General features: G+C 44.4%; 1 protein-coding gene across 9 annotated transcripts in view; it reads right to left on the bottom strand.

The window, feature by feature from the left end:
- The window catches only part of SFMBT1 (Scm like with four mbt domains 1), a 105,060-nt gene extending 79,166 nt beyond the window's left edge, over positions 1-25,894 (bottom strand). For 6 of the 9 annotated variants that reach the window (XM_036331931.1, XM_036331922.1, XM_036331926.1 and 3 more), the window contains exon 1: positions 24,937-25,177. The gene's annotated coding sequence lies outside the window, so the exon portion shown is untranslated. Of the gene's footprint in view, positions 1-13,515; positions 13,606-24,936; positions 25,178-25,599 lie in introns of those variants that run through there. The other 3 variants (XM_036331925.1, XM_036331924.1, XM_036331923.1) reach the window with 3 other exon arrangements.
- Between the last annotated feature and the right edge of the window lie 1,062 nt (positions 25,895-26,956).

Here is a 26,956-nt window from a genome sequence, read left to right as displayed (position 1 = left end):
GCAGGTCGTTATCTCCCAAGGGGTCCCAGACTGCGAGAGGGCACAGGCCAGGCTGAGGGACCCCCCCTTCCCCCCGAGGGCACAAATTTTTGTGCACCAGGCCTCTAGTCTATAATAATAAAAGAGTAATATGCTAATTAGAGTGGACATCCTTCCAGACAACACCGGGGCCGGAGGGAAGCCTGGGTTCCGGGTGCCTGTGGGCGGCCGGAGGGAAGCCAGCTTGGGTCCTGGGTGCCAAAGGGAAGCCAGTGCTGGCAGCCGGGGGAAGGAAGCCCTACTCTTGCACAAATTTCATGCATTGGGCCTCTAGTTAATAATGAAAAGGACAGAGGAAGAAAAATTATTAGAATTTTAAGTTCACACTCCTAACTCCAAAGTAGGAGCAATTTGCTTAGTATCGGACACCAGGGCAATTCTGAGCTCTAGTAACTTTACAATCATAGCCCTGGTCATCTCAATGCCGGCCTCAGGCCACAGCCCTGCCAATCTAGCGGAGGCTGGGAAGAGTATACATAGCTGACTTTTAAAATAATGTCTAACTTTCCCAAAGTGGTTGTACTGTCTCACAGATTGAATAGAGCTCTCATTCTCCACATACTCACTTCCTACAGTGAGATTTTTAGATTTTTGCAAATCTCTGAATGTGTAATGGTATCTAACAATGTTTTAATTTGTATTTCCCCGATTAAAGTGAAGGGAAACGCCTTTTCTTATGTTTACTGACCACTGGATTTCCTCTTTTGGTAAGTGCCTGCTCAAGTCATTTTTCTACTGGCTATCTGTTTTACTTACTGATTTGAAAGCTCTTTATATATTCTGATAGTTACATGTGATTAAGATTTATTCTCTGCTCTATGGCTAATGTTTCTGTTCTCTTTATGGTGTCTATTGATAATGGTTTTAATTTTAATGTCGTCATACTTATTAATCTTTTCAGATAGTGCTTTTTGTACCTTGTTTAAGAAATTCTTAACTCACAGACACAGGCAAGAGTCTGATGGTTAACAGAGGGAAGAGGGTTGGAGGTGGTGAAGGATAGAGGGGGTCAAATATATGGCGACAGAAGAAGATTTGACTTTGGGTAGTGGTCACACAATGCAATATACTGGTGATAAATCATAGAATTGTACACTCAAAATCTATATCATCTTATTAACCAATGTCACCTCAATAAATTTAATTTTTATAAAAAAAGATGATGTTGCAGGTTAGGTTCCAGACCACCACAATAAAGTAAATATCACAAAAGAAAAGGAGAAATTCTTCCCCACTCTGAGGTCACAGAGGTCACGGAGATCTCTTCTATTATCACCTGAAAGTTTTCTAATTATGCCTTTTACATTCAGTTCTTTAATCCAGCTGACAGGAGGGAAAGCTCCCATTTCCCTCTTTTTTCCCCTACCTGGAAAACTAATCACTGGGAACTAGATCTGACGCAGTACTGAGCTAGACTCAACCACCAAACAAAGGGAAACTAATAAAATGCTCCTTTTGTTGAGGACCTACTAAGTCAGGAAGTATATTCAGTATTTTATATACATTATATAAATATATAATTATGTAAAGTACATTATTACTATTTCCATCTTATAGATATAAAGAAATTGAGGCTAAGAAACATGACCAAGGTATTAAAAGATAAAGATGGGATCGTTACCTAATTTACTGCCTGTGGTTTTTCTACCGTACCTCATTGCTTTATGTAGGAATTTGATCTCTGGATAAAAGAAGAAACTTTCATTTTGAGGATGCTGCAGTCACTTACTCTCCAGGCCCACTAACAGAGTGACACTACTCACGTAACAGATACTTACTGAGTGCCTTTTACCTGCCTGGCATAGTTCCTTGCTCTGGAGAAGTGGTGAACAAAGTCCCTATCCTCTTGGGGATCTTACAGCCTAAACTGATCATAAGCACTCTCCCACGTCCCTTCTACATGACTTAGTCTTATACACTTAATAAAGAAAAACTTCCTTGTCCAGCCGGTGTGGCTCAGTGGTTGAGCCTCAAACCAGGAACCAAGAGGTCACCGACCGTTCCAGGTTAGGACACATGCAGGAGTTGCAGGCTTGATGATGTCTTCCTCTCATCAATGTTTCTATCTCTCTAGCCCTCTCTCTTGCTCTCTCTCTAAAATCAATAAAAATATATTTTTAAAAAAATAATTGTGAAAAGTGATGTGTCTTGTAGCACATTAAAAAAAGGAAACCTTCCTCAAAGAGCACAATCACAGGACTGCCACACGAGTTGCAGCAACTCGGAGAAATTCCAGGATTCACACTGAGAGAGCCCCTCAAAATAAAGCTTCCCGGCCTCTTTCCTTCTCCTGCATTGCAGTTTACACTTTCCACTTGTCAAACGTTATTTGCAATCTTCCCAAAGTAATTACCTTAACAAAATGATTGTGACTTCTTATAAGCACCTATCTACATCTTGGGCAATTTCTAAACCCCTCTCCTCCTCTTCTTAAACGATACACTTCAATGTACAATAAGCAGTAGTAAAGTTCTGCTTCTTCACTTATTTAATACAAATTGGCTATCTTTGCCTATTCCAACAACTGGAGAACGCGAGAGCTGGGAGCGAGAAAAGTTAACCAACTATGCAGAGCATGTGAGGGTGTCAAGAACTTCCTTGATTTTCCCACCACCTGCAGCATCTGCCTCTATCCTCAAAGGAAAAACCCTGAAGCTCTAGATTCACCCCTTCCACCTACTTAATAACATAGAACCTTCAGTTATTCTTTCTGTACCAGGTCCCTCTCTACCAAATGAGTCCCATTAAAACAACATACAAGCATGCTCTAATGCTGCCATCTCAATAATAATAATAATAAAAGCCTCATGCCCTCCAAGAACTTACCATATCTCTGCTTTCCTTTCACAGTAAGAAGTCTTATCACATATACACATACACATACACATGCACATACACATACACATACACATGCTATTCCTCACTTCCTCCCCAATCTGGCTACAGGCTACCCTAACACACTGGCATTGCCCTTGTCCAGCTCACCAATGACCTTCCAATCACCAAATCCAATGAATGGTTCCCTCTCTGATCTTACTGGTCTTCCTGCTCAACGCATTTTCCTCTCTGAGCCACTGTGACATTGCTCTCCTGGTTTTTCTTCGTCCCCTCTGGCCAACCCTTCTCAGTCTTCTTCGCTGGCTCCTCCAAGTAACACAAACTCTTAATCTTGGAATTCCTAAGAATTGGGTGCTAAATCATCTTCTTTCCCCCATACACAATTCACATTCTCTTCCTAGGTGGTGTTATGTAAATGCACGGCTATAAACACAGGAATCTTATGAGGCTTACTCTCTGACCTCCAGACACATATGTCCAACTACACATTTGGAATCTCCACTTTAATGTTGGGCAGGCAACCAAAACTGACTCTAATTTGCTTCAAACCCAACTCTCCACAGGCTTCCCCATCTCAGTAGTATGAAACCAACCAAGCCAAACTTAGAAACCACCACTGATGGCTCCCTCACCTTCACCCTGTCCATTAGCAAACTCTATTGAGCCTATCACCATGTATCTTGAAATCAATCACTTCTGTTTTCACTGCCATCATCCTAATCCAATCCACCTGGACTATCTCAGTAGCCTCTAAACTGCCTCCCTTTATCTTTATAAGTCCATTCTCCACACAGCAAATAGATATATTTTTAAAAGGCAAAGCAGACCCTGTCCCAATCCCACATAAAGGCTTCCAGTAGCCTCCTAAATAATAAACGCCAAACTCCTTACCAGGATCTACAAGTCCCTACTTACCACTCCACCTTCCTTCCATTCATAGTCCCCTACAGCTTTCTAATTCGCCACACACTATCTCCTCCCGCAGGGCCTTTGCAAAAGTGCTTCTCCCTTTCTCTAAACATGGCTGCTTCTCACCCTTCACATCTTAATCTAAAATCACCAGCACGTAAAGATTTTTTCTATTCACCCTACTGAGCACACCTCCATCTTATTCTCTAACATTATCACTCAGTCTACCTGCTAAATACTTATCACACATACTAGATTCTATTTATTTCCTTACTGGCTTATTATCTCCCTACTTTACTGCAATATAAGCTTTCATCTTCTTTAGGTTGTATATTCAGTGTCAATAAATATATGTAGAATGAATAGCAAAAAGAACACAAATGGGAAATGGAGAAAGGAGAAAAAGAAGGGAGAAATAAAATATCCCAATCTATAGGTTTCCACCAGAGTTTTATAATACAGATTTTACCATACTGTAAGTGAAAGTAGAGGTTCCCCACCAGCTAAGTTGAGCCTAACAGTAATAGTCTATACTAGTATATAACAGCCTATTCATAAAGTATAGCTCTAGCAGCGAGGTGTTCATTTTACACTCATTGCCTTTCTATTGAAAGACCAAATTTAGTTATTGCTTCTCTATAACTAATCTTGAGAGTTCCTAATGCACATGTAAATTTGCCAATGTAAATTAGGAGAAAAGTCTGCTTAAAACATAGAGAAAAATATAAAATGCAAGTTTTTATGGCTAAATTCATTAGAAAATGCCTCTAAAATAGCAAAATATTAATTCAGGGTGATCAGTAAATGAGGATACATTATATTGGTATCTCTTCATTTAAGTATGTTTAAAATGTCCAATAATAAAAAGTTAAATAAATAAAAGTAAATGCCTCTAAGAAGTTAAAAGCAAATAAATATCTCTGAGTCACAGATATTTTCCTGGTCAAGTGTACTCTGCTGACATTTGGAGATTTAATTTAAGTCAGTTGATAATTTTTAAAGGTGTTTTCATAAGACATCAGCTCCTTGGGAACCCTGAGGACACAGGAAAGCAGGACCCTCCTCCCATCCGCTCAGTGTCACAGCACTGCGGCCCCAGCCCATTCAGCCAGCACCTTTCTATGCACCTGCAATAACTACAGGTCGAAAACAGAGCACCTTCAGGAGAAGAATAAAATCATTTAAAGGGGGAAAGTAGTGGAAACATGCAGAAAAAGAAAAATTTTAATTAAATTTTAAAAATTAAATTCAAACAGAATATTTTTCTCCTAGAATTCTGATGAGGCGCTATTTCTCTTTAAAGTGACACTTCAAATTCAGAAAGGGACTTACAGAAGACAAAATGCAAATACACCAGAGGCCAGTATCCCTGCCCACACAGCTCCTCCTCTCATGGATTCCTTCTCTATAGCATTAAGTAGAATGTTATGGCTTTCAGTGGTGAAAACACAAATATTAAGCCCTCAATTATGTGGAGGCACAAAGAACAGAAGAATCTAAGGTGCCTTTCTTTTTGGCAGTTAACTTTCTTTTTCTTTTTTAATATAATTTTATTGATTTCAGAGAGGATGGGAGAGGGAAAGACAGATAGAAACAACAATGATGAGAGAGAATCACTGATTGGCTGCCTTCTGCACATCCCACACTGGGTGGGGATCAAGTCCGCAACCCGGACGGGCATGTGCCCTGACCAGAAATCAAACCATGGCCTCCTGGTTCACAGGTTGACCTTCAACTGCTGAGCCACGCCGGCCGGGCTTAACTTTCTTGCTATGGGAATACTCTGGACTATGGGAAAACAAAAATAATAGAAGTTTATTTTAGTTTTCTTGGCTTGAAGAAAAATTATAAAATCCTATTAGGAAGTTAAGGAACTGCAGCTAGGTATAATTTTTAAAAGCTAATTATATCCCTACAAGTGAATCCATAAACATGACGAGATGGATCCAAACCAGGACATGAAGGGTCCGTTTATTTACGTTTACAAGCAGCACAGGACCACCCTTAAATAAAAATAGCCAGCAATACAGAAATCTGAAACAACCTGATGAATGAAATAATCTGGTACTTGAACATAAATTATTTAATTCATCAGAAACATGACATATTACTCTGAAGATTTTTAACATTAAAATACCTTAGGAATTTTAGGTTTTGAGGAAAAATAAAGGCTGTAAATTTTGTAAAAAATAAATTACGAGCCGGACCAGTGTAGCTCAGTAGTTGAGCAGCAACCTATGAAACAGGAGGTCATGGTTTGATTCTGGGTCACCAAACCAAATCCCATGGTGTGATGCCCAGGTTACGGGCTCAATGTCCAGCAGGAGGCGTGCAGGAGGCAGCCAATAAATGATTCTCTCTCATCACTGATGTTTCTAACTCTCTCTCCCTCTCCCTTCCTCTCTGAAGTCAATAAAAATGTATATTCACAAATAAATAAATAATGGTAGAAGTCTAAATCTGTAGATGTAATCATTGTATAGAATTTCATTTTGTCTTTTTTTTTGGGGGGGGGGGGGAGATGTGGGTGGAGAAGGTAGTTTCTTGGTCTATTAATGATAGACCTCACATCCAAGAAACAGACACTCAACCTAAATCCCTGGACGTAGGGAAGTGGGAAAAGGAGCAAGGGGAACAGACGTCCCACCAATTCCTTCCACATCCACTATTTTCTCCCTCTACATCTTAAGAGATTAAAAACGTTGCTATCCTATCTAATAAAGAGGGAATATGCTAATTGACCTTCGTGCCATCACAAAGATGGTGGTACCCACAGCCAATAAGGAGGAAATGTGCTAATTGACTGCCCCGCCCTCAAAGATGGCGGTGCCCACAGCCAATAAGGAGGAAATGTGCTAACTGACTGCCCCGCCCTCAAAGATGGTGGTGCCCACAGCCACAAGATGGTGGCACTCAGTCCCCTCAGCCCCCCAGCCGCCCAGGGCCAACCTGAGGCGCAAGCAAGCCTCGGATGGTGGCTGCCAGGGACACCTGAGGCTCAGGTAACCAGGGCAGGTCAATGCCTGCGCTGCCGGCAGTGGCAGCAGCAGAGGTGTAATGGGCATCCCCTTCCCCTGATCACCGGGTCGCCTCTGCCCCTGAGGACTCACAGGCTGTGAGAGGGGGCAGGTCATGCTGAGGGAACCCCCTCCAGTGCATGAATTTTCATGCACTGGGCCGCTAGTCCCTAATACAAAGATATAAGCTTATTAGTGTTGGATTCACGTCATAAATATCGACAAGCACTGAACATTAATAGGATTAGCAAGAAAGTGTACTTAGACACTGGTGTCCTTGTTTACAGAGTGAGAAGAGGAGGAAAGGGAGGAGAGAGCAACAAGATCCTGGCATGTGTCTGGGGGAGTGGGGAGCAAGGCATGATTTGAGTAGCAAAGGGAGTGGCACCTAGAGGTGCCAGAAGCACATGCCTGATACATCTTAAACCTGCAAATAAATGAAGCAGGGCTCTGCATAATGACTGCAATCCGATTAGGGGAGGCCGTAGGATCCTTCAGGTGACAGCGATCTAATCTGGGACACAATGGGGCGTAAACACAGATTTACTGAAGTCACAGAAATGAGCATTTAGTCACACAAAGAGATCACGGCCACGGTGAAGATGTATTTCCTTTGGGTCCCTCCCATTTCTAGAGCTGAGTTCAGTTTTGTGGTTCAGCACATGGATGTGACTAAGCTAAGGTGGGATTTAATTCTTGGTTTTTTAATGTTTCACTAGCAATCTAATATCTTTCCCTGTGCTATTAATTTGGCATCACAGCCCAAACTACCCCCTTCAGTTTGTCCTGCACCTAAGTTTATCTCCACACGTGAGCTGAATAAATACACCTGTGCTGGATAGTTTATGTTGGTACTTTGCCCCACACCTACCCTTCTACACTCACCCTAACTCCTCTACATCCCCACACCCACCTTGTAAGCTGTGCTGCCCGTACCTCTGGCAGCAGCACTGGCAGAAGGACAAGCTCCTCCATGGTGGCAGTGAACTCCAGCAGCAAGAGTAAAAACTGGGAGTCTGTGGGCTCTGGGTAATACCACCTTCCCCCTAACTCCTCCAGCCTTTCCTTTTATATCCAATTCCGATAATTATATCCCCTTTTGATTGAAGCACCTGGGGTGATTTCCTACCTAGACACTAATTGGTGGATAGCTGCCAAATTCAGAATTTCTCTAAGTCACAGACCAGCATGGGGAGCTGTGCTATGAAATGTTCATTCATCCATTCATTCAACAATATTTTTTTTTTTACTGAGCACCTACTATAGGCCAGACCCTGTTCTAGGCATTGGTGATTTAGTAGTAAATAACACAAAAACCCTCATCCTCGAAGAGCTTACATTCTAGTGGAGAAGAGAGACAATACACAGGACAGATAAGTGAAATACAGTGTGAGGTAATAAACACTAAGTAGAAGGAAAAAAAAATAAGCAGGGACAGGGAGTGAAATGTTGGAAGAGGGTTGAAATGTTAGATACACAGGTCACTGAGGGGATTTTTGGGGAAAGACCCCAAGGAAGTGAAGGAGCTAATCATGCAGACATATCTACAGGCAGAGCCTTCCAGGCAGAGGGAACAGCATGTGAAAAGGCGCTAAGGAGGGAGCCCCTTGGCATGTTACAGAATAGCAAGAGTCATAGTGGCCGGAGCAGATTAAGCAGGAGGCAGTCTGAGAGGTGGGGAGGCTAGGCCATGGGAGCCTGTGGGATACAATAAAGACTTTATCAGCAGATTCTGAATAGAGGAGTGACAGCATCTAATTTACCTGTTAAGAGGATCCCTCGGTGTCAAGGGTAGACTGGTGGGGGCCAGGGCAGCAGGAGGGGAATCAATCAGGAGGCTACTGCAATAATCTACATGAGATTGGATGATAGCTTGGAACAAAGTGGCAACAGTGAGGATGCTGAGCAAATTGTGAATATTTATTTTGAACCCCAAAATGATCCTTAAAAGTCAGGGGCTTGGTCCCTGAATCTTCCTGGAACTCACATTAATAGAAATTTCTATAGGACTCCTACCAGGTGAGAATATAATGGTTTTAGCCAAAGAAAACATAATAATTATAAATTAACATTCTGCAATAGTCAATACAGGGGAAAACTAATGTATAACACGCCAAGGTTATAAGATTTTTTTAATATATTTTTATTGATTTCAGAGAGGAAGGGAGAGGGAGGGAGGGAGGGAGGGAGGGAGGGAAGGAGGGAGGGAGGGAGGAAGGGAGGGAAGGAGGGAGAGAGAGAGAGAGAGAGAGAGAGGGAGAGAGAGAGAGAGAGAGAGAGAGAGAGAGAGAGAGAGAGAGAGAAACATCAGTAATGAGAATTATTCCACAAAAATTATTGCTCAAAACAATACCTTACAAAAAGGTTAGCCCCTTCCCACACCGCTATCAAAATATCTTCCATAATAGTCATTTTGTGCCTTTTCAACAAGCTCTTCTGTCTCATACTGGTATCTTATCCCAGGACTGTAAGCTTCTCCAGCCCAGGGCCTTCAGGCAACTTTGCATTTCCTAAACCCCTGGCACCACTGCTTCACTTCACACCTACTTAGCATTTGCTAAATGAATTTCTAAGGTATCAGATCATGGTACCTCCAATTCACTGATGAGGAAAAATATATACAACTTTTTAATGCAGCGATGGCTGCCCAACAGAGCAGTACTGTCACTGTCACGTGAGAAGGAAATGCAGTGCCTGGCACCTGCCTCAGGGCCAGCATTTTGACCAGCCCTCCAGCCTCGTGTGCACACCAGCTCACCAGGAGTGCCTTTTTCAATAATGGATGGAAGGATCTGAGGGGTCAAGAAAGCAGAGTCCGTGTGTAAATTTATTAGGCGTTATCCATAGGCAATTTGCTTAGTCTTCTTAAATCCTCTGGTTAAAGAATGCTTTCAAGCCATTGTTTCTTCCACCTGTTCTTTAGACATTTGGATGGTCCAACTTATCAGGTTGTCCTCTTATTTACAAAGCCTTTCACAATACAAAGAGCTTGAATAGCCCTGACTGCCTGCTGACTTCTATACAGTAGTCCCCCCTTTATACATGGGGGATACATTCCAAGATCCCTAGCGAATGCCTGAAACCCAGGGTAGTACTGAACCCTAAAGGCAGCGTTTACAGCTTCTCTTTGGCATATCTGAATTGCCTTATCACTACTCTTGCACTAAGGGGCCATGATTAAAGGTTACTTGAACATTATTAAGGGTTATTTTGGGGGCCAAAATAAGGGTTATCTGAACACAAACACTGTGACACATGACAGCTGATCTGATGATAACAGAGAAAGCTTATACTGCATGGACACCCTGGACAAAGGGAGGAATCACGTCCCAGGCAGAGCTAAGTCAGACGCCACGAGCTTTCATTGTTCATACTGGGAACAAAGCATCATGTAACACATACGTTATTTCTGGAATTTTCCATTTAATATGTTTGGATCGTGGTTAACTACAGGTAATTGAAACGGGAAAGCAAAACCGCAGATATGTGGGAATTACTATACTTTTTTTTTTCCTCAGATCACTTCTTGAAAGCACATTACTGATCCATAAAACTTGCTTTTTGACATACAATGTTATAGTGTTTCTTTGCCACAAGTGTAATTTGATAAGCTGCATCCTCCGTCTGCTTTCTGGGTCAAAACTGCTCACTAAAACACAAAACTCAGGGCAGAAAGAAGACGACAGCAGAGCAAACACACTTGACTCAGGAAAGCCCAGTGAGCATTCAGTGGCTGAGAACCCCTGCAGGAAAGTGTACTAGTGCTCAAAGACCAGTCACCACTGGCTCAGTGTGCACACCCTTTGAGCAAGCAACAACAGTCATGGGTTAGGAATACACCGACACCGACACACACACACACACACACACACTATACTACCATAAATTTTTGCAAAGCATTTTGCAGGCAATGACAGAACACAAAGGAGATACGATAGAGATGTGAAAACATGCTCTGGGAAGTGCTCTGAAGTTCTTCCAATAAAGGTAATAACTAAGAACCTGGACTACCAAGATATACAACACTGTAGGGTTCAACTACAGAAGCCTCAGGATTCCAAATTCAGTGTCTTCAGAAATACTGCACTGAAACCAGAGCATAGTATTAAAAAGTCCTTACCAAGTAACTCAGATAAAAATCAGCTGCCAATTAATAAAAAAATATAGAAAAATTTTTCCAGCAATCGATACAGTTTGTTAGCCAATCCATGCTGCTACAAGTTTCTCAAAATCAAAATACAAAAAAAATTAGCTGTATTTATAACAAGCAGCCCTGGCTGGTGCGGCTCAGTTGGTTGAGTGCCGCCCCAAGCATTGAGAGGCCATTGGTTCCATTCCCAATCAGGGCACATGCCTAGGTTGCAGGCTCAATCCCCAGGAGGGATTGTGCAGGAGGCAGCTGATGGATGTTTCTCTCTCTCCCCCTCTCCCTTCCTCTCTCTAAAAAACAAAAAATATATCAATTAAAACATATTAAAATAAATTAATTAATTTATAGTAAGCAGCGTGCACACAGGCCTTGGGCTTTAAAGGCATGGTCAGACCTCAGGAGTCTACGGGCATCTTCAGATGCTTCATCTCCCAAGACTTCTGCCTCCGCCACCTCTTCTGCAACATGGGGCAGGGAAAGAATGGTGGGGCAGGTGGAAAGCTCTGCATGACTTCACCTCCAACTCATTGGTCTTCTCTACATCAGTTCCTTTCTCTTCTGCACTTGGGGGGTGCGGGGGGAGTGGTTGTAGAATTATCTACCTTTACAAATACACTAACTCAAAAAAAACACACAACACTTTAAGTATTAAAAAGCTTGTCTTGCCGAAACCTGTTTGGCTCAGTGGATAGAGCGTCGGCTTGCGGACTGAAAGGTCCCAGGTTCGATTCCGGTCAAGGGCATGTACCTGGGTTGCGGGCACATCCCCCAGTGGGAGATGTGCAGGAGGCAGCTGATCGATATTCCTCTCTCATCGATGTTTCTAACTCTCTATCTCTCTCCCTTCCTCTCTGTGAAAAATCAATAAAATATATTTAAAAAAAAAAAAAAAAAAAAGCTTGTCTTGATCTAAGCAAATGCAGTTCATGATACTGCTGTGGAATTAAAAAATAAGAAACAACCCAGAACATATACAAACAGAAAACCAACTGAATAAATTTTGGTATATATATCATGGACTACTATGTAACTAGAAAAGAATGAGGAAGATCATCTGTACTTGGATACATACAAGATATTTTACATGGAAAGAGCATTACCAATTAATTTTTTAAAGTAGGTAGAGGAAATTTATGTTTTTATACAAATACTAGAGTTTTTCTGGGAAAATACGAAAGAAACTAGGAATAGCAATGGCCTACAGAAGAGACTGTGGGACTGACAATCTCAGTAAGGGGTACACTCTCGTTCACTAGTCAAGAAATATTTTACTATGTACATGTATCCCTGTTTTTAAAAAAATTAAAGAGTACTTAACCAGTTAACTGCCACGATATTTTGAATTTAATTAAAATAAGGTCCACCGCTTGCATCTATAGATGCTTATGGTGTACAATGGTTAAGTCTGTAGATTATGGTAGAAAAAGTGATGCCTATTAAAAGCAAACTCATCTTTCTTAACTATCTCTAAATTCTTTGTGGCAAAATTCAAATTCAGTAAAACATGAGTGGGTGGACGGATGGAATACAGAGAGGTCTGTTTTACCATTTTTCAAAAACAGTAACTTCAATTTCTTGCCATAATGCTAAAAGAAAAGTTATACTTGCTCTCAAACCAAGATGCAAAAATCCCTTAAATGTTTGCTCTGTTGTAATCAACGTTTAAAAGATTTGAATATATTAAATCCTCAACTAAAGTTCAATGAATTACATATCACATGTTAATATTATATGCTAATCATATTTTGAATAAAGTTTTACATATTTTTTATTTTAAATTACCAAAGAACTTTAGAATTACCAAAGAGTCCAAATTTCCTAAGCTCTCCCCAGCCAAAAATCAGTTCAGTAATAACTAGAGGGTTTTTCCCCCAACAGCTTCAATTTTTAGAAAACTTTTCCATTTCCAAGCAGGACTGGCCCAGAGTAGGGGATGGAGATTGTAGGCAAGGCCTAAGCCAATCCAACCCTCTTCCACCTCTGTAGACACCTGCCCTAGTCTCAGGGACCCCCAGTCCTCATCCAGGTACAGCCATCATCAGTGCTCCCACCATGGTAAGAGCACTGATTCAATAACAGTGAATTCACTGCATTTGATCCTGAAGCCAAACCTGGGGCTCACGCACCTACACGTAATAGGCTCTCTTCAGTCACACCAGGGCAAAGGAAGTGCAGGTGCCCCACCCCAAGCCCACCTAGAACCAGACTGCTCATTGTGTCTTTGTAACTACTTCCATGAAAAGTAAAACAAACGACTATGCCCTTCGATTTGATTTTTACTAACGGCAATGCATTTGTCAAAGATCTAAAGGCATGCAGTTCTCTTGGAAAAAGGGATGTTATAAATTAATATGACTTTTTAAAAATGAAGTTGAGGAAAGACTTTGGTAACCTAAAACAATCAAAATAGACATTCCATGCAGCAAAATATGGCAAAATACTGATTTCTCATAAAAAAAATTTCTGAACATTCAGAACTAAACTATAACATTACAGAAAAATCTCTGGAGTTAGAAAAAAAATATTTCTCAGATCATTTACAAGTTGGTTGTTTCTTCATACCTCCATTTATCATGTATTTGCCATACACTGTCTTCAGTACCAGGGATGTCTTGCTGATTAAAGGACAGCTCCGGTTCCTGTCTTCGCAGACTTTACAATAGAAACACAGGAACAATGCATTAGCATACTGTCCAGTTTTCCCACAAGGAATAATAAGGAAAAAAATCCTTGGAGTAGGTTTTAATATTCTCTACAGCGTAAGTTCAAAACATTTTGTAATAATTTAAAATTTGAAAATTAAAATATTAAAATGAAATAAAAGTAAGATAATTTCATATAGTGATAAGTGCCATGAAGAAACCCAAACAGCAATGAGAAAAAGCTCCTGAGGAGTGGAGGTGAGGATGTGTGGGGAAGGCTTCATGGCTGAGCTGAACCTTCTATGATGAAAGGAAGCGAAGTGTACTTGGAGGGACAGAAAGAAAAAAGTGGCTGGGAAAGCAGGAAGAAAAGTGCGGGGCCGGGAACAAGTCACAAAGGGAATTTAAAGGCCAATAAGGAGTTTGGATTTTATTCTAATTACTAGAGGCCCGGTGCATGAGATTCGGGGGGGGGGGGTGTTCCCCTCAGCCCAGCCTGCACCCTCTTCAATCCAGAACCCCTCAGGGGATCTCCGACTGCTGGTTTAGGCCTGATCCCGGGAATTGGGCCTACCGGCAGTCGGACATCCCTCTCACAATCCGGGACTGCTGGCTCCTAACTGCTCACCTGCCTGACTGCCTGATCGCCTCTAACTGCCCTCCTGCCAGCTGATCACCCCTAACCGCCTCTGCCTGCCGGCCTGATTGCCCCTAATTGTCCCCACTGCTGGCCTGATTGCCCCCAACTGCCTGCCCCCACCGGCCTGGTCAGCCCTAACTGCACCCCCCCTGCCGGCCTGGTCGCCCCTAACTGCCCCCACCGCAGGCCTGGTCCCCCCCAACTGTCCCCCCTTGCTGGTCTAGTCACCCCTCATGGCCCCCACCAGCCTGGTCACCCCATGCAGCCTGCTGTTCAGTCGTTTGGTCGTCCCTCACTAATCCCCCTGCCGGCCTGGTTGTAGGCAGCCATCTTGTGAGGGCGTGAGGGTTAATTTGCATATTACCTTTTTATTATGTAGGATGTTGAACAAACCTGAGATGCTGGTAAATGAACAAAACAAAAACAATAAAACCAAACTAAGTTTACCTTGAATGTTCATATTTTGTAGCTCACTAGATACAGGAGCAGATAACCCAGATAGAACTTAAGTTTCTGAAAATTCTTAATTCCACTTCCATCTCTATTTTTAGGATCCGCTTTAAGAATAAAAATATTTTCACTTTTTGCCGAAACCGGTTTGGCTCAGTGGATAGAGCGTCGGCCTGCGGACTGAGGGGTCCCAGGTTCGATTCCGGTCAAGGGCATGTGCCTGGGTTGCGGGCACATCCCCAGTGGGAGATGTGCAGGAGGCAGCTGATCGATGTTTCTCTCTCATCGATGTTTCTAGCTCTCTATCTCTCTCCCTTCCTCTCTGTGAGAAAATCAATAAAATATATTTTTAAAAAAAAATATTTTCACTTTTAGTGATATATACTAGTTAACAGGAATTTTGTAACATTTTACAGCTTTTGTCACCTGTAATTGAGTGTTTATGTTGTAGGAACGCAGCGTTAAAGAGAGTCAGCAGAGACATGTAAAAAGGGAACCCTGAGCACTTTTGAAGCATTTAATAGAGCTGGCTCTTTGTTTGTTGTTGTTATGATATGAGAGAAGGGGGGGGGGGGGAGGGAGAAAGAGAGAGAGAGAGAGAGAGAGACATTGATTGGTTGCCTCCCTTATGTGCCCTGACCAGGGATCAAACCCGCAACCTTCTGGTGTACAAGGCAACACTCCAAGCAACCCAGCACCCGACCAGAGCAGAGCTGGCTCTTTTAAATACCTAGTTTCATTTTCCAAAGTGGCTTTTCTTTTTCCTTGGCAAGATTCATCACTGGCACTGACTTTATGTTTATCAGTCATACTAAAAATAAAAATTTCCAAAGAAAACCAATGGGAAATGGGTGGGGTGCAGAATGGATACCAGTTTTCAAACACGCGGAGTGCCCCAGGGCGCTACGGACAGCACTCCAAGGAGCTCCAACTTGCAGCGCTCCCGGGAGGGCTGCAGCCAAGGCGGCCTACCTGGCACTCGCGTCCTTCAGACCCCTGCCACCAGAACGCCAGCTCTATTTATTTTGGGCTTCCTAGAAAGAGTGCACTTGAACAAAGAGTTCCATAGCTTTAAGTATATTTGAAAGCCAAGGAGTCAGAACTGCACGTTCTTCAGTCAGAGATTGGTAATTTAAGAATAAGATTCCAAGTTCCACAGGAAAGCCGCCAAGGGGACAAAACAAACACCATCACTGAGGAGGAACGTAAGAAGGAGACCCAGGGGGACAAGGAGCAGCAGCGCTAGGGTAGCACGAGGGATTCTGGGTGGGCCAGTGGGGCATCCACATCGGAGAGGTCCACACAGCGGGGACGGGCACCTGAAGCTCAGCAGAAAGGTGTAGGAGAGCAGCGGAGCTCTGAAGTCTAACTGCGGGTGAATCCACCGGGAGGTGTAACGAGAGAAGCAAGGGAACGTTTGAAAAGGTCACAGAAAGCAAAAAGGAAAGGCTCTGCCTCGAGACTGGACTGTGTGGCTACTGAGGGCCACTTCAGGCGGAGTCCCTGACTCTGGGGTGCTCTGTATCCGGAGCAGAGAGGACACAGACTGGACTGGTTGGGGGTGGTATTCTACAGAGCAGGGGCCTCAGAAAGGCAAGAGGCCAGAGTACAGGGCATTGGCCAGGAAGCCAATGAAATTTTAGACAATGGGTCCAGGCCTGAAGGGGCTGAAACTCTGAGAGAAAAAGGAGGTCACAAGGAGGTCAAAGATGGGACAGGGAGAGTAGGGAAGCCCCTCCATGAGGCTGGTGAAAAATACAGCCTCAGAACCTAAAATTTCACTGGTAGAGCTGCTCTGGAAAGAACTCCTTTCAGCTAAAGTTAATAGGAAGCCAAGCCCTAGTCAGTTCGGCTCAGTAGATAGAGCATCGGCCTGTGGACCAAAAGGTCCCGGGTTCAATTCTGATCAAGGGCACATACCTTGGTTACAAGCTCTACCCCAGGCCAGGGCCCCCTGGCCAGGGCTCTTGCAGGAGGCAACTAATCCATGTGTTTCTCTCACATCAATGTTTCTCTCCGTCTTTTTCCCTCTCTCTTCCACTCTTCCCAAAAATCATTGGAAAAATATCCTGGGGTGAGGATTAATAACAACAACCAAAAAAATAGGAAGCCAAAATCAGGGCAAAGGTCAAGGGTGGGGGGGCGTTGAGAGGGGAGCATGCCTTCAGAAACCCTGTTGTGCCTTAAGGTCCCGGGTCCGGCTGCAGGAGTCACGGAGCCCTCCTCAAGCACTCAACTGCAGAGGAGGGAGACGCACTCAAAAAAGGGAGGCCAGAGGAGCCCGCCTGTTTCCCTTGTCACAGCCACTGCTGGCAATGGGGGTCTGGCAACAGAGCCATTTAGACCTTCTCTCAGTTCACCCAGGAGCCACTATGGGCCCTTAAGGAAAACCAGATGCAGTTAAGTCTAGGGGCAGATCTAAGTTTATTTCCCAATTTGCATACAGTGTTACTTGTAGAGAAACAAAACAAAAATAATAAATATTAATTACAGTAAGAGGTCAAGAGGTTCAGGTATCATAAGTGACTATAACAATAAAACACCCAAAGTTTTTCAAATTTCTAGCTTTAGCTACTAGACACCTATTTCTGCCCATTTTGCTCAATAATAAAAATGAAAACTAACCAAAAGGAAACCATATTACTGGAAAGAACACTACCTATTAATTTCTTTTTAAAAAAGAAAAAAGGATGTCTCTTTTAACAATCTACTTAGAAACTCCAATTAATATTTTACAAATTAACAAACTGCCTCTGGTATATAAACCATATTTTTCAAAATATCAACTGTCAATTCAGGAGTGTAATGATACACAATAAGGACAGAATGGTGTAAAAAAGGTACTCACTAGTACCCTAGGGATAATATCTTGCCTAACATACTTTCAGAAAAGCCTGACTAACTCTGGGAAACTACTAATCACTCTGATTTCCTTAAGAACTAAGCAGAATTTATCACACACACACACAATCAGGTTTCATGATACTGTCACTTCTGCAAGGGTTTCAAGATTGTCAAAAGTACCCCTGTCAAGACAGTAGTGGGGGGCGGTGATCAGGAGGTGCTCTAAGGTGTCTGCCCTCCCCCTGGTAACATACAGTATTCAGGACACTCACCCTATGTTTACTATGCTAATGTAGGTATCTATACTAATAAAAGGGTAATATGCTAATTAGACCAGGCATCTTCCAGACAAAGCCACGGTGGCAGGGGCCGAGGCAGAGGCAGTTAGGGGCGATCAGGCCGGCAGGGGGGAGCAGTTAGTAGGCAATCAGGCTGACAGGGGGGGAGCAGTTAGGGGGCGATCAGGCCGACAGGGTGGAGCAGTTAGGGGGCAATCAGGCCGACAGGGGGGGAGCAGTTAGGGGGCGATCAGGCCGACAGGGGGGAGCAGTTAGGGGGCGATCAGGCCAGCAGGATCAGGCCTAAACTGGCTGTCAGACATCCCTCAAGAGGTCCTGGATTGGAGAGGGTGCAGGCTGGGCTGAGGAACACCCCCTCTCCCATGGACTAATTTCGTGCACTGGGCCTCTAGTTAGAAATAAAGGAAGAAAACAATAATAAAAGAAAAAACTTACACCTCTTTAGCCATTCTCATAGTGATTATTCAACTCATAATCCTTAATTTTGTCAACCTGCTTTCTCTCCACCTATGACTGGACACCTGTATTTCACAAATACAGTTAAAGTAATATAATAAATCTAAAATATAAAGCATTAATTATATGTTATCATTATTATATAGGCTATTGAGCCTCTTTAAATACTCACTAGTCTTCATTAATACAGAAATGAGAGTGAAATATGGCAAAACCTCTACTAACCAGACAGCTGGGGATGAGTCATTGAATAATCTTGTCTCTCAGATAGCTGAAGGCTTATTTACAACTCTGAACACACAGACTTTTTTGGTGAACTGTTCTGGACAGAATGCTTTGACTCAGGCCAACATAGCACAGTAAGATGGTAAGCTAAGACCACAAAGCTCTCTGTCCCTGTCCAGATGAGATCCTGGGCCGTTGGCAACCTTTGCTTTTATGCTTTCCCTGTTTTCCACATGTCATATTCTGCTTCCATCTCTCTCTTTCATTCCAATAACTATGTCGGAACCACACCTAAGGAAAAGGGTACCTGGTCCTCAGAGCTTTGCTGGACACCTACAAAGCTCTCCCAAGGGAGGTGAAATAGTGCACATGGTTCTGTGATCTTTATTTTATCAGCTATGGAAATCTTTTTAAAAATGTATTTACTCCAAAGGAAAGTCTGACTCACGTGCTGTAATATGGATGACCAGTGAGGACATTACGCTAAATGAAATAAGGCACTCACAAAAAGACAGATACCATATGATTCCACTTATATGACATAGCCAGAGTAGTCCAACTCATAGAGTCAAAAAGCAGAACAGTGGTTGCCAAGGGCTGGGGAAACGGGGATGGGGAGTCATTATCATGGGTACGAATTTCAGTTTGGGAACATGAAAAAGTTCTGCACATAAATAGTGGTGATCACTGCATAACATTGTGAATGTACTAATGCCACTGAATTGTACAATTTATAATGGTAAGTTTTGTGTTGTGTATATTTTACCATAACTAAAAAATTTTTAAATTTTAAATAATGAAAATTTACTTCCTCATTATCTACTATGTTCTAGACAGGTGTAATATGTTAAATGTATCTGTGTTATCATTACCTAACCACTCCAAGGTTATTTTATAATGGCATAAGTAAAAATGAGCCAACTGGCTTCTTATGATTCCAAATTAACATATACTATTTTTAATGTGGAAAGCTAATGTTTTATAGAAACTGATCCATCAGACAGAAAACTAGCAGAAACTGAGAGAGAAGAATCCTAGTCCGAGTAGCAAAAAGAAATGAAAAACCAGTGGCCTTACTATTCAGCATAGCAGCCATCTCAAATACTTTTTTAAAAAAACTATTCAGGGTAAAAATATATATATATAATTTGAAATTCAAATCACAGTATTGTTGATTAACAATTTATTTTTTCTTTTTAAAAAATTTATTATTTAAATATAGTTGGTATACAATCTCATACTGGTTATATTAGTTTCAGGTGTACAATATAGTGATTCAAAATTTTTGTACCTTACAATGTGATCACCCCACCAATTCTATTCATTATCTGTCATTGTGTAAACTTATCACAATATTGTTGACTACGATTAGCACTTTATTTTAATTTCATCAGGGAAAACTCTTGAGATGTTTTAGTAACTCCTAAATTTTTCAGCCCATCTCATGTTGTCATTCCAAATACGTGACTGTCCTGCACTTGCAAGTGACAACAAACCATCTCATCTGAGACCCTCCCCATATGTCATCTCAGACCAGAACCAGCATTCCCAGATCAAGACCAAGCAGCTACTCTCAACTGCCCTATCTGCCCCAAACTGGTCTAGTCATTAACCTTTCTCTAGCAAAAGCTTCAAAAGGAACCTATAAGCAGCACTGCATACTGCGTCAGAAATGCCACCTTACAGTCTCTCCCTGCACAACGAAGGGCTTGGTTTTGAAGTTACTCAACTATCAAACCACAAAGTTCAAGAAGGACTTCATATCATTTAGCACAATAGATAGACTACATTTTTTGTTTTTCAATTATGTCCTTGAGTGATCATCTAAAGATAAAGAGGTGACTACGGTTACAAAAATCTTCTTAAATAAATGAAACTAGGAAATAATTATATACACACCTTCAGGTGCCTCTGAGTTATAGGTAAAGGTTTATTATCAAACTTCTTAAAGTGTCTGCAGTGAAGTCATCATTTTTCTATTAATAATTTGTCTTTGTTCTTATCCTCTCTCCCACTCTTGTAAAGTTTAAAAATGAACTTGCAACAACCTGACCATATCCTTTCTATTTTAAATCGTTTTCCAATGAGGCCTAGTACCACTTAAAAGAAGCGTATCGTCATATCAAAATCCCACTCCCCGAAGTCTAATGGTTCAAATCTCCCAGTAACCAAAATCCCCAGAGACTTTCATCCAATTTAACAACTACGTCTAATGAGAAATATATTTCTTCAATTATAAAACATCACAATTAGATAACAAATGCTGTTTACTGGAAGAAAAATTCCTGCCATAACAAAGAGGTACATTTACTGATTAAATGTTCTTTTATTCTCTCTTATTTTGAAATACTGGCTAACTGCCAAATAATTCCAGAGAGTTTCAGGAAATAAGAGAACATTTTTAACATAAAAACATTTAGCATTCAAATTGCCTGTCTATATAATGGTCTTCTGCTTTTTTGAATTGTAATCATTTATTTAATGTGAACATAACATGAAGTCATCATTAAAAGGCCAATAAAACCCAGCCGGCGTGGCTCAGTGGTTGCGCGTCAACCTGTGAATCAAGAGGTAACAGTTAGGTTCCTGGCCAGGGCATGTGCCGGGTTGCAGGCTTGATCCCTGGCGGGTGGTGTGCAGGAGGCAGCCAATCGATGATTCTCTCTCATCGTTGATGTTTCTCTTTCTCTCTCTCTCCCTCTCTCTCTCTCTCTCTCTCTCTGAAATCAATAAAAATATATATTTTTTAAAAAGCCAATGAAGCTTAGACAGTTCACCTTTTCTACAGACTTTGGAGTCAAACTATATCTGCTTCAACACCACCATCCATAGCTAAGCCCAGCCTAGTGACCACTGTGAAAGCAAAAGTACTCTACAGAAGCAAGAAGATTATGGATAGGCAAAGTGTATTTAAAGAGTATTTGGATCTACGTCCAGAGTTTACAAGGAAAACAATATCAAAAGAGAAATTATTTTTTTAAAAATACTTGAAATTTTATTTTTCAATTAGAGTTCACATTCAATATTATTTTGCATTAATTTCAGGTGTACAGAATAATGGTTAAATGATCATATACTTTACAAGGTGTTCCCTCCATATTTCCAGTACCCACCTGCTACCACACAGTTATTACAATATTAATGACTATATTCCCTATGAAAAAATTTGCTTTTATATGTGTTTTTCATTGCACATCTTTTTAGTTGCAACCTTAAAATATTAGTAAGATTTCAATATCTAACAATACGAAAGTTAAGAAATCTAAAAAGAGGCACACACACAAAGGTGGATCAATAACTCAATAATCAAATACTCTCTTGGCTAAGGAAGGTATGGATCTTGGGGTAGAGTGACCAAAGCCAGCTTAGTCGTTAGCCAATTGGCTAGCTTAGTCCCAGGAAAACACTTATTTCACCAAAGAGAATCTTTGACCTCTGTGGACTATGCCCCATACATCCCTACCAGAGGCCTGCACTGTTCCCAGCTTGCCATTACATAGGTGTCCTCACAGTGAAAAGCACACTCATAACCTCCGATCCTTTTAGCAGCAGAAACAAGGCACAAGAGTATTTTAAAAGGCCTTTGGGGGAAGGATAAGCAAATCGTTGAAGTACTTGCTTCAGTGGAGAATATAAAACACCCAACTTCCTAGAAGCCTAATACAAAAAGGTATCTTTATCATGTTGAAATTCAAAAAAATAAAAAATCACACCTGACATAATTTTGTTACCTTTTGTTTTTAAAGTGTTAATATCCTGCATATATAAATCAAATTGCTGTCACTTAAAATGTTGTTAAAAGCTTTATACCTACATTCTTTAATTCACTGAACTTTTAAAAAATCAATTTTCATTTAATTTTCTCGGCAAATTCCTGGCTTTAAGGAACTGATTCATCTCCTGACCCTAGAACTCTGACTTGCTGAGAAAGTTCATGATTCAGACCAACTGTCTGCAAATATACCTGTATTCCAAAAATGGGGAGTAACAGATTAACACTGGGCCTGTGGCCACAAGGACTCCCAAGAGGCACAGATCCAAACCTGGAAAGTACTGCTTCAGCTAAAAAGTGACTTTCTAACTAAGAAGTCTCCAAGGGCAGAATTTATAGTCAGTTTAAATAGTAAAAACTGCAAGAATTGTAACAAAAGCATTTAGCCATGGTGAAATGACCAAACTCCAGGTTTACCACCTGTTGTCCTTCGGCTTAATTATTAATATTCACCCCCTTTCACTCTCAAAAGGGTCCTGTTTTGAAGCAAAACTCATCAGTGGAGATAGAAGTCAGGGTGGTTGCCTTGGAGACCCAGGAAGGGTTCACTGAATGGGGGGAAGTGTAAGGGAGCACTTTGGGAGGCTGGAAATGTTTACACCTTGATCTGAGTATGGTTATCATATGTCAAAAGTAAGTGAACTGGGACTCTTTTTTTTTTTAATGTTTTTATTGGGTTTTGTTTTGTTTTTTTGAGAGAGAGAGAGGAAGGGAGGACAGAGAAACATCGATGGGATTGGCTGCCTCCTGCACGCCCCCTATTGGGGACGCAGTCTGAAGCCCCAGGAATGGAACCAGCGACCTCTTGGTTCATGGATCAACGCTCAACCACTGAGCCTCACCAGCCAGGCTGATGTACTCTTAACGATCCTATTGTAAATTAGGCCTCAATTTAAAAATTTAGATAATTTAAAAAACAGACTGAAATACATTTTTAAGTGTCTTTGTTCAAACAATGACATAAAAATCACCCTAGATATAGCTGCCCAGATGTTTTTCCAAATGTATTTTAATAAAGATGCATACTGTGTGTGAACACTTTTATGTAGAACCTTTCAAAATATAGACTGATTTTTTCATCTCTCATTTTAGCTGAGTTTTAGAACTGAAAGCACACAGAAATATAATCTATCCATCCTCTAATTTTGCAAATAAGGAAACCCATATCTATAAAGGGTAAGAGACTACCCAAGATAAGGCAGCCAGTCAATGGCAACGATAGTAACAGCACTGTTTCCTGATTCGGGGCCACTCCCGTTTCCACCAGGCCGTTACTTTTCTGACACTGTAAACAAATCTGAACTGAATCTACCTGTCGCCTAGAGGATTTCACAGCTCTCTCAAAACACGGGGCCAGCAGGCCCCAAAGTACACACACAGGCGCACTCATCTTCCTCCTCCCAAGGCAGCTGGTAAATACACAACTACATTTTCAGGCATTTTACTTCCGATGCAAAGTATGACACCTTTCACATGCAGCTCAACAAGACAATGCAGGGACTGACAAAGTCCACCTTATTTCCTTTCAAATCTCGTTGATGGTGACTTGGTTCTCAAACTTCATCGCTGGTATGTAGGGCTCAAGAAACATGGCTTGGGGCGGTTCACAAGCACGGCTGTCAGTGTCGACCCCGGGGGATCACCCCAACTGAACACAAAAACCCTGCCGTCTCTGGCAGGACGGCCCTGCCCACTCCCAGCACCTTACAAGACCTGTGCTTTACGCTTAGTTTTAGACCCCAGCGAACAGCTAACATCTTGCGAAAAACTTAACCTCCATCCTTTCCGCGGGAATTTATTTCTGTTCTGGGAAGGCGTTTCTGCTCCCCACAGAGCAGGCCCAGCTGCTCGGGGCACTGATCGCCTCTCCACAGCCTCCTTTCAGTCTCCAAAGCGAGACTTCAAGAACAGAAATCGAAACGGTCACGGACTCCCGAGTGGCCGGTCGGGGCCCGGGCCCCGGCGAGCCCACAGCCCGCTGCGTGCGGCCCGGGGAGGCCCGGCTCATCCACCTCGCCGGCCCGAAGCAACCGGTTGCGGCGGCCTCTGCAGACGCTCCGCCAGCGCGCCGAGGCCACCTCGCCCTCCGAAGTTCGGACCAGCGCGCCCCCGGCCTCCGCTACGGGTTCGCGCCCCGGCCTCGGAGCGAGCCCGGGGGGCGGGTCCGCGGGGGCTCGGCGGGCGGGAGAGCGGGACCCGCGGGGAGGGGCGCGCGCCGGGCCCAGCGCGCCGGGAACTTGGGCGCCCGCCGGTGCCGCCGCTCAGCCACTTTCCTTTCACGTCCCGGGGGCTGCCGCGCGCCTAACTGCCCGCGCGGGGCTGCCATCCGCCGCCGCCGCTCCCCGCCTCTCCCCGCCGCGGCGAGGCGCCCAGGCGCGCTCCTGCAGCCCGGCCGGCCGGCGCGCGGGGCGGCGGGGGCGCGCGAGGCCGCGCGCGGGCGCCGCGCTCCCCCCCGACCGCCCCCGCCCCCAACGTGCTGCCGCCGCCCGTTGGCGCCCCGGCCCGCGCGCCCGCCGGCCTCTGCCTGCCGGCGGTTTCGCTGGCAAAGTTGCGCCGCCGCGTCGAGGGGGCGCCGCGCGGTTCCCCGCCCCGCGCCGCCGCTGCCCCTTCAGGCCGCCGCGCGGGAAGGCCCAGCCGACAGCCCCGCTTTTTTACCTGCCGGGAGTTTTCGCGCGCGCGCTCCTCGATCGCTCCCTTTTACCCCTCTCGCGCTCGTTTTCTTTCTTTCTTTCCTTCTTTCCGTTCCCCAGCGCGGGCGCTTTTTCCGCTCACACCGCCCGCGCTCGCCCGCTCGCGCCCTCCTTCCTGCTGGGCTCGGCGGAGCGGGGCGGCCGGCAGCTCTCCCCGCCCCCCTCCACCGCGCTCCGGCGGAGGCGGCGGCGGCGGCGCTCCGCGCTCCGACTCATTCCAATATGGCACGGGTGCAGGGCGCATGCGCCCGCGCCCCCCCCCCCCACCCGCGCTCCTCCCGGCAGCCCGCGCCCCTCGCGCCGCGCGCGTGGCGCCCCCCAACCCATCGTTCCCGAACCCGCCCGCGAGTGGTTTCGCCCAGCTGGGGCCGCGCGGGATGCGAGGCGTCCGGGACTGTGGCGCTGGGGGTCCAGCGCCGCCAGCCAACCCCGCCCCTCGTGTCACCAGCCCACAACTTGCCGCGGACACCCCCGAGGCCGTGGCGCAGGGCTCGCCGCGGCGCCTCCGGGACCCGACAGCGCTGCGGCCCTGCGCGGACGGGCCCCGACGGGGAAACGCGCCCTTAGGGATCCAGCGCCCACCCTGTCCCTGCTCCAACCCCCGAGGGAAGGGTCCCCCGCGCCTCACCTCGATTGTGGACGGAGCCCCGAAAACCCACTGGCGTCCCCGAGTCAGTCCTGGCGTCTGGGCCGGGGCGAAGCTCACTGCTGTCGTCCGCACGTGACCGCCTCCGGCAAGATGGCATTAGCAAGGGAACGGACGGAGCGGCGGCCCGATCCCAGATGAGCGCGTGTCGCCGCTGGAGAGGGCTGCGTCCGCCCGCTCGGCCCCCGTCTGCCTTCTGGCGCGTCCTTTGAGACCTGAAAGGGCACTCAAGTGCCCCCGTCTGCTAAGTCAGACTCGGGCCCTGGGCGCACCCGCCGTCTCCGGGCTTCCGCAGGAGGCGCCCTGTAAATCCGAGTTTTCCGGCCGTTCGGGGCCTCAGCGAGGGGGCAGGAGAGCCGAGGTCCCGGGTCGGGACAGAAGCTCCAAAGCGGCTGCATACCGGCCCCGAAACCGGAGGTGCCCGCGGGCGGTTGTTCCCCGAGCTTGCCCCTTACCCAGCGAGAGCAGGTGCCGGTCGGACATCCCCATCCCCACCTGCTCTGGAAAGTTCCCTCCAGAAGGGAGCACCAGCGCCGCCGGATCCAGGAATGTCCGGACTCCTGAGCCCTGGGAGGGGGGGGAGGGAAGAGAAGTCTCCGAAAGGGTGCTGGTGGCCTTTGCCTTTCAAGAAGGAGGAGGCGCCCACCGCATAAAAGAAGTCTTGGGTGCCAGGCGCGGGCTCAGGCCACTTCCCACTGACCTCGCCTCTGCGCTGGGAAATATTACCCCACTTGACAAACTTGCTCAAAGTCCAGATATTTTATTTTACTTTACCACCACTGAAAAGAAAACATGACAACCGGGGAGAAAGAAAATGTAAAAAGAATGAAGTATCCATAATACTACTACAGACTGCAACTTTCACTTACAAAACATCCCATCCAAGTAGGCGTTGACAGTGTTGCAACTACACATTCTCTATTCTTCGCTACTCTCACGTTTTTCTTTTGATTCATTTTTAACGTGTGCAGGTCTCCTCGTCCATTCACTCAGTCTCCTTCCTCATAAGGTATGTTTGGGTTCTTTACCACTGTTTGCTAATAGATGCTTTAACTCTGCACTTGGGACAAGTTCCTGGCAGCCAAATATCCAAGTGAAAGGCTAAGAAAGGGCCGATTGGTCTTGCTCCTCAGTGCCAAAGGACTTGCCCGAAGAACTGCCCCGCTCATTCTGCCACCTCCCAGGAACAAGTGTAAGGACCTCGATATCTATTTGCACACATTGGGTACCATCTCATTTTTCCTTATAATCTATGGGTCTAAATATTGGTTCTTTAAAATAGAATACTTGAGCATTTCTTCTATGACTTTAAAAATGAATGTTTTTCATTCGTTTACTA

Source organism: Myotis myotis, unplaced genomic scaffold (assembly GCF_014108235.1).
Source record: "Myotis myotis isolate mMyoMyo1 unplaced genomic scaffold, mMyoMyo1.p scaffold_m19_p_13, whole genome shotgun sequence".
NCBI lineage: Eukaryota > Metazoa > Chordata > Mammalia > Chiroptera > Vespertilionidae > Myotis > Myotis myotis.
The sequence above is the reverse complement of the archived record's forward strand: the minus strand, read 5'-3'. Positions and strand labels throughout refer to the sequence as shown.